The sequence below is a fragment of the Helianthus annuus genome, chromosome 17, assembly GCF_002127325.2.
Source record: "Helianthus annuus cultivar XRQ/B chromosome 17, HanXRQr2.0-SUNRISE, whole genome shotgun sequence".
Taxonomy (NCBI): Eukaryota; Viridiplantae; Streptophyta; class Magnoliopsida; order Asterales; family Asteraceae; genus Helianthus; species Helianthus annuus.
In genome coordinates this window covers 135121367-135130116 of record NC_035449.2, presented here as the reverse complement: position 1 = coordinate 135130116, position 8750 = coordinate 135121367, and positions in this window count along the sequence as shown.

Sequence of the window (8750 nt, the reverse complement as noted above, 5' to 3'; positions counted from 1 at the left end):
TTATGAATACCAGTATTGAAGATTATGACGTGAAGTGCCAAATCCTAATTGAATTTCTGACAAGGTGCCCAATCGCTCATGTGACAACTCATAATTTCAAAAGCCTTTTTCTTTGTTTAAGTCCCCTGTCACGCTTTGCGTTCTGATATAACTTACGTGTACGTTACCTGAGTGATAACTAGTCTTGATTATAAGTTAATGGTTGTGAATATTATTAGTGGATGTATGTGTACTAAAACCTTAAACGTAATTGGGTGTCTTAGAGTTAATGGTTTAAATTAAATTAGAGTTAATAATTTAAAGTGGCCAAGCAACCTTTCCTTGTTATTGGGTGTCTTCGGCCCAACATCCACAAACAAAATCTGGGTCCGGCCCAGCTAGGTTAATCTTTTATACGTGGATAACTCACTTTTATCACAAAACCATAAATCCCATAAATCCCTAACCCTACCTCTCATCTCTCTCGACGTAAACCTGCATCCTGGAGCTCTCTCCATCCACTTTTTCTGTGTCGACACTACATTAACTGGTATGATTAATCTTCGTTGTTCCTTTGATAGACATAACTTTGTGATAGGGTTGTCGTGTATATATGATCGAATTGATTTTTGTGATTGCATGAGCATAACAAACTATGTGCTGGATCGTAATTAGAATGGTACGTTCATAACATCACTGATAGATAATAGGCCGCCCATGAGGATTGGTTTAGTAGGCTGAAGCTTTAGCATCCAGGGACTCCAATAACAGTGTTAGTAAATATGAATAACATGTTTGAATAACCTTTGCATGATCTAAAAACTTGAATACATAACGTGATGTTGTGAATCGGATCGAAAACTATAGGGACGGGTAATGGACTCTTGGTTCAGGAGTGGAAGTAACCAATCACGTAATAATTACGCTGCGTCAAAACAGTGAATCGACGGGCTGTACAACTTGTTATTGCTTGTCGCTGAAGTCGCGCACTTCTGAGTCGCACACTTTGGAGGCAAGTGCACACTTCAGAGTGTGGGCCGGGACTGTCGGGGTGCGTTAACTGGACTCGCTCGTTTCTTGACGGGCCACGAGTAATTGGGTTGTATAACCACCTAAATTTATGTAGTCTAATTTGTGTTTAAGAGGGCCGAGTATAAGAATGTATGGGTCAAATGTGTATTTCAGAATTTAAAAAAAAAAGAAAAAGAAAATTGTGATTAAGTATAAGTTCCGAATATAAGGGGGTATTACAGGTACTTGACAAATCCTGATCATCACATGTGATATACATTGGCCCGAGTTTTTTTCATATATGTAATATATATGTATATATATGCATGTTCGAGTTAATCTGTTAAGCATATGCTGAAATTTACTTGATGAAGTGGGTTTCGATTTGTATTATGATATTATACCTACTCAATGTTTAAAAAGTGGGTGTGGGAGTTCGACATTATTCTCATGGGTTCGAGTTTAATAGATATAGGTATATATCCGAGTTTGTGAAATAGTTCTGAGCTTACTTACATGCCTATATGTTATTCGAGAATGCTTGTCGATACCTGAATTTACATATGTATCTGTGTTAAACATGTTGTGCATATATGCGTCCGAGTTTCTTAAATCATAATATTTGTTATCAACTAGAGCATCCACAGTATGGCACAAAATGATGAAATATGTTAATCTGTTTACATAAACACTAAACACTGAGTTGTTGGGACACTCAGGGTATTGCACACCCTACATGTATACTCACTTACATGATATTGCACTTTAGGTTGCGTGCAATGGACCTGACAGTTAATGAAAATTAGAAGTGTATTATTAAACCGAGCAAACTAAGGTGAGTTCATTACTTTTGAGCATTCGTCCCGGTGGTTTGGGACAGTCAGTGGGTATCCCGGGGAGGGATAAGTCTTTTGGGTAAAAACGGGAATGTTGGATAATATACTCTTCCTATCACCTTTAAAGTCCCTCCGTGTTGTTTGGTTACCTGGGAGGTAACATGGTATTAGTTAGTAGCGCTACTTAGGTTTGGCAACCTCACCCTGTACCTGGGAGGACGGGTGTTGAACTAATGACCTAGTCATGACCAATGCTTTGATAGGAGCATTGGAGAAAGGGCAAAATAATCAGAAGCCGTCTTGTATTGGGGTATTATTGTTGATGCACGGAATGTCTGTTGACTGCGTCTACAAGAAAGTCTGAAGTCAAGATTGGTCTAAAGGGGTCAAAGTGTAAATATTGAGTAAAATAGACTTAGGACCGCTTATTTGTCAGTGTTGTATTGAGAACCGCTTTTGTGTCATTAGGTTTAGACTGGAACCGCTTTTAGGACATTAAGGTAGGATCGCTTATATGACAAGGTGCTGGATCGCTTATTGGACTGTCACATAAGCGACCCGTGATCACTATAAATAGGGTGGAGCGATTCTTCATTTGTAACGGTGTATGTATGTGCTGAGGTGCCGAAACTCTGCTAAAATTTTATCAGAAAGCAATACAAACACAAGGAATTGAAAGGATTAGCTGTTGTTATTTTACTTACGTTGATTCCGCCTTCGTATGTGAAGATGAACTACTTCGACTGACTTTTCGGGTCATAGAACGGTCCAACAAAGTGGTATCAGAGCTCAGGACGAGGAGTTCATACTACGACAGCAAAAATCAGCAGAAATCTCTCTTTTCTACTCACTTTCTCTCATATTTTTTCTGATTTCAGTGGTTCCAACGGTCAAAATGGTCTGAATTTTGAGTATAACGTGTAAAATTCACTTTTAACAAACCCTAGAAAGAATCAGGTGAAAATACGGACTAAAAATGGTAAATACAGGCTAAAAATCTTGAACCGTTTTTTCGAACATCTAGATTCGCTTATTTGGACAAACAGCCTGGTTCGCTCGAAATTCATTCTTGGATCGCTTTTACGTACATTTTGGACCGCTTTTGTAAACATCTTGAACCGCTCTTCTGTCATTGTTATTGCTTGGATCGCTCGAACGGACATTTCTTGGACCGCTCGAACGATCATATTTAGCATCGCTCATTGTGCATCGCTTATTTGAACCACTCGAACGGATACTTTCTGGTCCGCTCAAACGGACATAAGTTGAATCGCGTTTTGAACATAGTGTGGTTCGCTCGTGTGAACATCACTATCTGGTTCGCTTTTCTGGACTATTACAGGATCGCTTTTGTGTCCTGATAATTTTCAAAATCAAAATTTTACTAAGTGTTGTTTGATTTTGTAGGTACAATCAATATGGATGATATTTTCTTGAACCCATTCAGTGATATGTATGCTTTTTCGGGAAATACGGACAACAATGATACATCGTCAAGCAACAAAGATAAAAGTCCGCCTAAGGAAAGGAAGAAAGAAGCTTGGGAGTCCGAGAGCGCCTTCGGAACTTTCAACAAACCCCCAAAGCTTATGGCTATAGAGGATTATAGCAGGTGGGCTACCAAGTTTGAAGACTGGTTGATGGCTTTTGCATTTCCGAGCTGGAAAAGTATGAAAAATGGCTATGCAAATGGAAAAGAAAAAGGCGAAGCTTTGAGATCTCAAGAAGAAATTGATAATTTTGTAGCTGAGCAAAAGTGTGTTGCTTTGCTGTTCCAATCTGTTCGTGAAGATATAATTTCATTGATGGATTACAAAAACGCACAAGATTTGTGGGATAAGCTTAGAAAGAAGTGTATAGGAAATGAAGAGATTGTGAAAAACAAGAAAAAGCTTCTGAAGAAGGAATTTGATCTATTTGGATGTTTAAAGAATGAGTCAGTTTGCAAAATGATCGAAAGATTTGGTCACTTGAAATTGGAGTTAGTCAGACACGGAATTCCTATTTCAGATGAAGATATAGTTGATAAACTCTTTGATTCATTACCTGATGATATGGATTGGAGATACTATGTTTTGATGCTGAAAAATACAATTGCTCCTGCCGCATTGACTCCAAATTTGGTGATTGAAAAGCTTGAGAGTCATGAGTTAGAGTTGAAGAAAACATACAAAGTTAATAACTCAACATATCAGCAAAATTTGGGCCTTTATTATCCTAAAAACATGTTGCCAACAGTCACCTCTCCAAAAACTGCATATTCAGCTGAGAATGTCTCTTCAGCAAACAGAGAAAGTCAAAGCAGTTCAAGCAGTAAAAGTCACAGTGGGTATCACAGTGGATCTACGTCTTCTACAAATCGTTCTGATGCGAAATTTTCGTGCAACATTGCAATCGATTTGAAGAATGCACAGAACTTTGACGAAGAATCGGCCAAGCAACAGATGGTGTTTCTAGCGTCTGTTTTGGAGTCTTATGAAGGTTTGGTAGCCGGGAAGATTGGAAATACAAATCTGACCAAAGAAGACTACGATCAGATAGATCCTGAGGAAATGGAGCTTATTGACATTCGTTGGGCAATGGCAAGTGCTGTTCGACGTGCACAACGTTTTATGGAAATTACCGGGAGGAAATCAATTGGTGGTCCGTCAACAAAGCTTGGGTTCGATAAGTCAAAAGTAACGTGTTTTAAATGCAAACAAAAGGGCCATTTCAAGAGAGAATGTCGGAATGCATACGTTGATGAATCTGAGAATCCATTTCGTGATGATTATTACAAGAAGGCAATCTACCATCAGAATAAATCGGAGCCGCCCAGACTAAAGCAGGCTGAGGAGCAAAGAGAAAAGTCAAGGGCTTTGGCAGTGATTTATGATGACGAGGGATATGATTGGAGCAAAGAGGTTTTGCCGGAAGAGGATGCTGTAGGTTATGCCTTCATGGCATGTCATGATGAACCAATTCCATGGAAGGATACTCGTACTGAGGAAGAGAAGTACAAGTATAGGATGATGACTGCTGAAACAAAAATTATCAGACTTTCTGGTATATACTTGGAAGCAAGAAGAGCTAATCGATGGGATCCGGATAGAGAGTGCTACTTGGATCGATATGGAAATGTCGCAATTGATGACAAAACTTTAGATATTGAAGCCATCATTGCAGAATACAAAGAAGAGGATAAATATTGGCAGCATAAGTGGTGGGGAACACCAACTTCGAAGATGATCGAAGAGGAGAAAGAAAAAGAAAGAAAGGAAAAAGAAGAGAGAGAGAAGAAAGAAAACGCAGAGACTGAGAGATCAAAGATGGTTGATACAGAGTTGATCGATGTGACTCGGAAGTTGAAAACTGAGAATTCAGAGAAAATGGCTGACCAAGTGCTAGCTGCAAAAGCACTTGAGGTAGATTCTATTTCTGTTTCTGAATCAAAAGAGAAGGTCAGTCAAAGTGTGTCAACATCCAGGTCAGGTAAAAAGGTCGATGGAAATGTTGACTGCAAAAATTGCAACAAACAATGCAATTTTTGTAGTACAGTCACGTATTTGAATGATGAGAAATTAAAAAATCTGAAATCAAAAGTTAAAACTTTTGAAGATCAGATTCTCGATCGTGACACAGAGTTAAAAGTTTCAACTGAACGGTTTAATGAGTTAACCACTAAATGTGACAAAATTACAACTGAAAATGAAAAGTTAATTCTGGAAAACCGTCAGATCTTCGAAAAATTTGAGAAACTTAAAAGTGTTGTGAAAGACAGTGATGATCGAAACGGAAAAACATTCACAGAAAACGTACATCTAAGAGCTGTGTTGCAATTAAAAGAAAAAACAATTAATGAACAACTGGATGAGATTGCAAATTTAAAACTTAAGGTTAAAGAATTTGAAATTGAGAATGAAAGAATTCAGTTGAAGTTGAACAGCTACAGCTCAGCTAGCTTTGTTTTGCAGCACATCGTTCCCAAACCTATAGGGAAAAACAAAGCTGGAGAGGATGTGTTTTCTGATGGAACGGGTGTTGGGTTTCACAAAGTTCCACCGCCAATTTTAGACAACTACACGAAAAAGCAGTCTAGTTTGGTGGAAATTGAGGAAGAAAGTGATGTTTCACTACCTGAGAACATTGATGTCACGTTCACGTCTTCCAATGAAGAGGGTGTCCAAAATGATGTGGTGAAAAGTGTGATAGACAAAGTGCTTAAGCCGGATTGTGACACTTCTGAGGAGGATGGGTGTTTTCTAGATAAATACATTCCGAAGCAAAAGTCCAAAAACAACTTATATGATGAATCTGATCTTGTCATGTACAAGATGTCGGGATCGGATAAGTTGTTTTCGGATTCTGAGTTTCCATTAGAGAATGTTAATCTGAACAAATTGACAAATGTTTTCAAACTGGTTGAAGTCGAGTTGTCAGCAGTGAATAATCTGAGTCGAAAGAAAGAGAGGGTTTACAACAAGAAAGCTGTTTATCCACCACGTTTTTACAATAACAACAGAAACAATTGGTCGGGTGGTTATCAGGGGGGTAAACCATTTCATAAAAGAAATGTTTCAAACAAGAGGTATGTCGAAAAGAAAAAGTTTGTGCATAGTTCAAGTTCACTTGCTGATGAAGAAAAAGAAATTTTTATAAAATCAAACAAAGAATTTTTTGAGAAGAGAGCTTCACAGGCTCAGTCTGAAGGCATGAGTAGGGTAGCTGATACTCGTACGTGTTTTAGATGTGAACAGGTTGGTCATATTGCACGAAAGTGTACATATGTGAAGCCTAAGACTGAAGCTGTGAAGGTTCAACAAAAGAAAGTTGATGTGAAGGGTAAAACACCGATGTATGTTGAGAAGAAAGTGATTGAGAAGAAAAACGTTAAAAACAACAATGTAAAAGCAAAAACTGAACCCGTAAAGAAACTGGTAAATCAAAATGATAAATTTTATAAGAGGGTTGCAGTAGCTCAACAGGTGTGGAAACCTAAAATTGAACTTAAAGCTGAGAAGAAAGTTTCAAATTCTGAGGAGAACAAGGCTGAAGAGCCAATTATTGTTGATTATGATGCAAATTTTCCGCCTCTAAAGGCTAAAAATTTCAAAATTCAAATTGCAAGAGTCAAGGTTGCACCTAAGGCTGATGAGGCCTGGGTGGACACCATGTTTGACTAAACAGTTTGAATTGCCGGAGCTTCCTGGATTGCGAAGCATGAATCGGCATTTTTATTGAAAGTTGTTTAAATGATGATTTGTTATGTGCAGGATCTTCCAAAACTTGTATCCAGGTGGATAATGGATAGTGGAGCTTCAAGGCATATGACAGGGAAGACCGCATTGCTATATGATGTGAATGACATTAATGGTGGTTATGTGGGTTTTGCGGGTAATCAAGGAGGCAGGATCATAGGTGAAGGAACATTATCAAATGGTATTATCACGTTTGAGAGAGTTAACTACATCGCTGAGCTGGAGAACAACTTGCTGAGTATCTCCCAGATCTGTGACAGGATGTATACTACTCATTTCACCGACAAAGAATGTTTGATCTTGAAACCGGGATTTGTGATACCTGAAGAGTGGATCATCATGAGGGCACCAAGAGTCAATGATCTGTACGTGTTGGACATGAGCGTTGCTACTACAACCACGGGTCAGGCTCATTGTTTTGTGTCCAGAGCAACGGAGAAGGAGTCAAGGTTATGGCACAGAAAGATGGGGCATATTCATTTAAGGAAAATGAATCATTTAGTGCATAACGACTTGGTCACCGGAGTGAATATTAAAGGTTTTCATCTGGAAGGGGAGTGCATAAGCTGTGTCAGAGGTAAACAAAAGAAAAAGTCACACCCTACAAAACAAGTCAATTCAGTTTCGAGACCTTTGGAAAGACTTCACATGGATTTGTTCGGTCCAGTGAATGTTAAAAGTATAACAGGAGATTCTTACTGTTTGGTCGTGACTGATGACTACTCCAGATTTTCGTAGGTCATGTTCTTGAAAACGAAAGACGAAACCTTTGATAGTTTGGTAGTTTTGTTTAAGAAAATTGAGAATCTGTACCAGAGACCGATTTGTAGAATTCGAAGTGACAATGGTACTGAGTTCAAAAACAGTAAGATGGAGGAATACTGTGATGAAAGAGGTATACTGCATGAGTTTAGTGCTCCGTACACTCCTCAGCAAAATGGAGTTGCAGAACGCAAGAACCGGACGCTAATCGAGACAGCCAGAACGATGCTTGCAGATTCCAAGTTACCAATCAATTTCTGGGCTGAAGCTGTTTCTGCTGCATGCTATACTCTCAACAGAGTTCTTACTGTGAAGAAGTTCAACAAGACGTGTTTTGAGCTAATCAATAAACGCAAGCCGAATTTGAAATATCTAGAACCGTTTGGGTCACCCTGTACGGTAATAGAGTCACATGGCAAGCTTAGTCCGAAGAACTTTGAAGGAATATTTGTTGGATATTCAGGTCCTACACAGCGTGTCTTTGTTCCAAGCGAAAAGCGTATTATTGAAGCAGCAAATGTTGAATGTCAGGGTTATACAATGCCGCCTCAGAATCCTGGTGATTCATGGCGTTTTAATTATGACAAACTTTGGGAATCGTTTGACATGAGAGAAGAATCAGAGGAAGAGGAAGATTTCTTTGATGAGCTGGATATTTTACGAGAATATGAATCGTCGCTCAGGTTTCCAGCAGAGTATTCTAGCAGACCTCGGGAGACTTCAAATGATGATGAAGCAGGTCCTAGTAACGATGGTGAACATGATGATGAAGTTGCTCCTGGTAATCAGTCGGAGGTGAATGATGATCAAGAAGCTGAAAACATGCCAGTTTTTGACCATGGTGATTCAGATCTTGAGGGGGAGCAGATCCAGTTGTCAAGTCAAACAAACCAAGTTGGTGAACAAGATGCAGAGCAGAATGTTA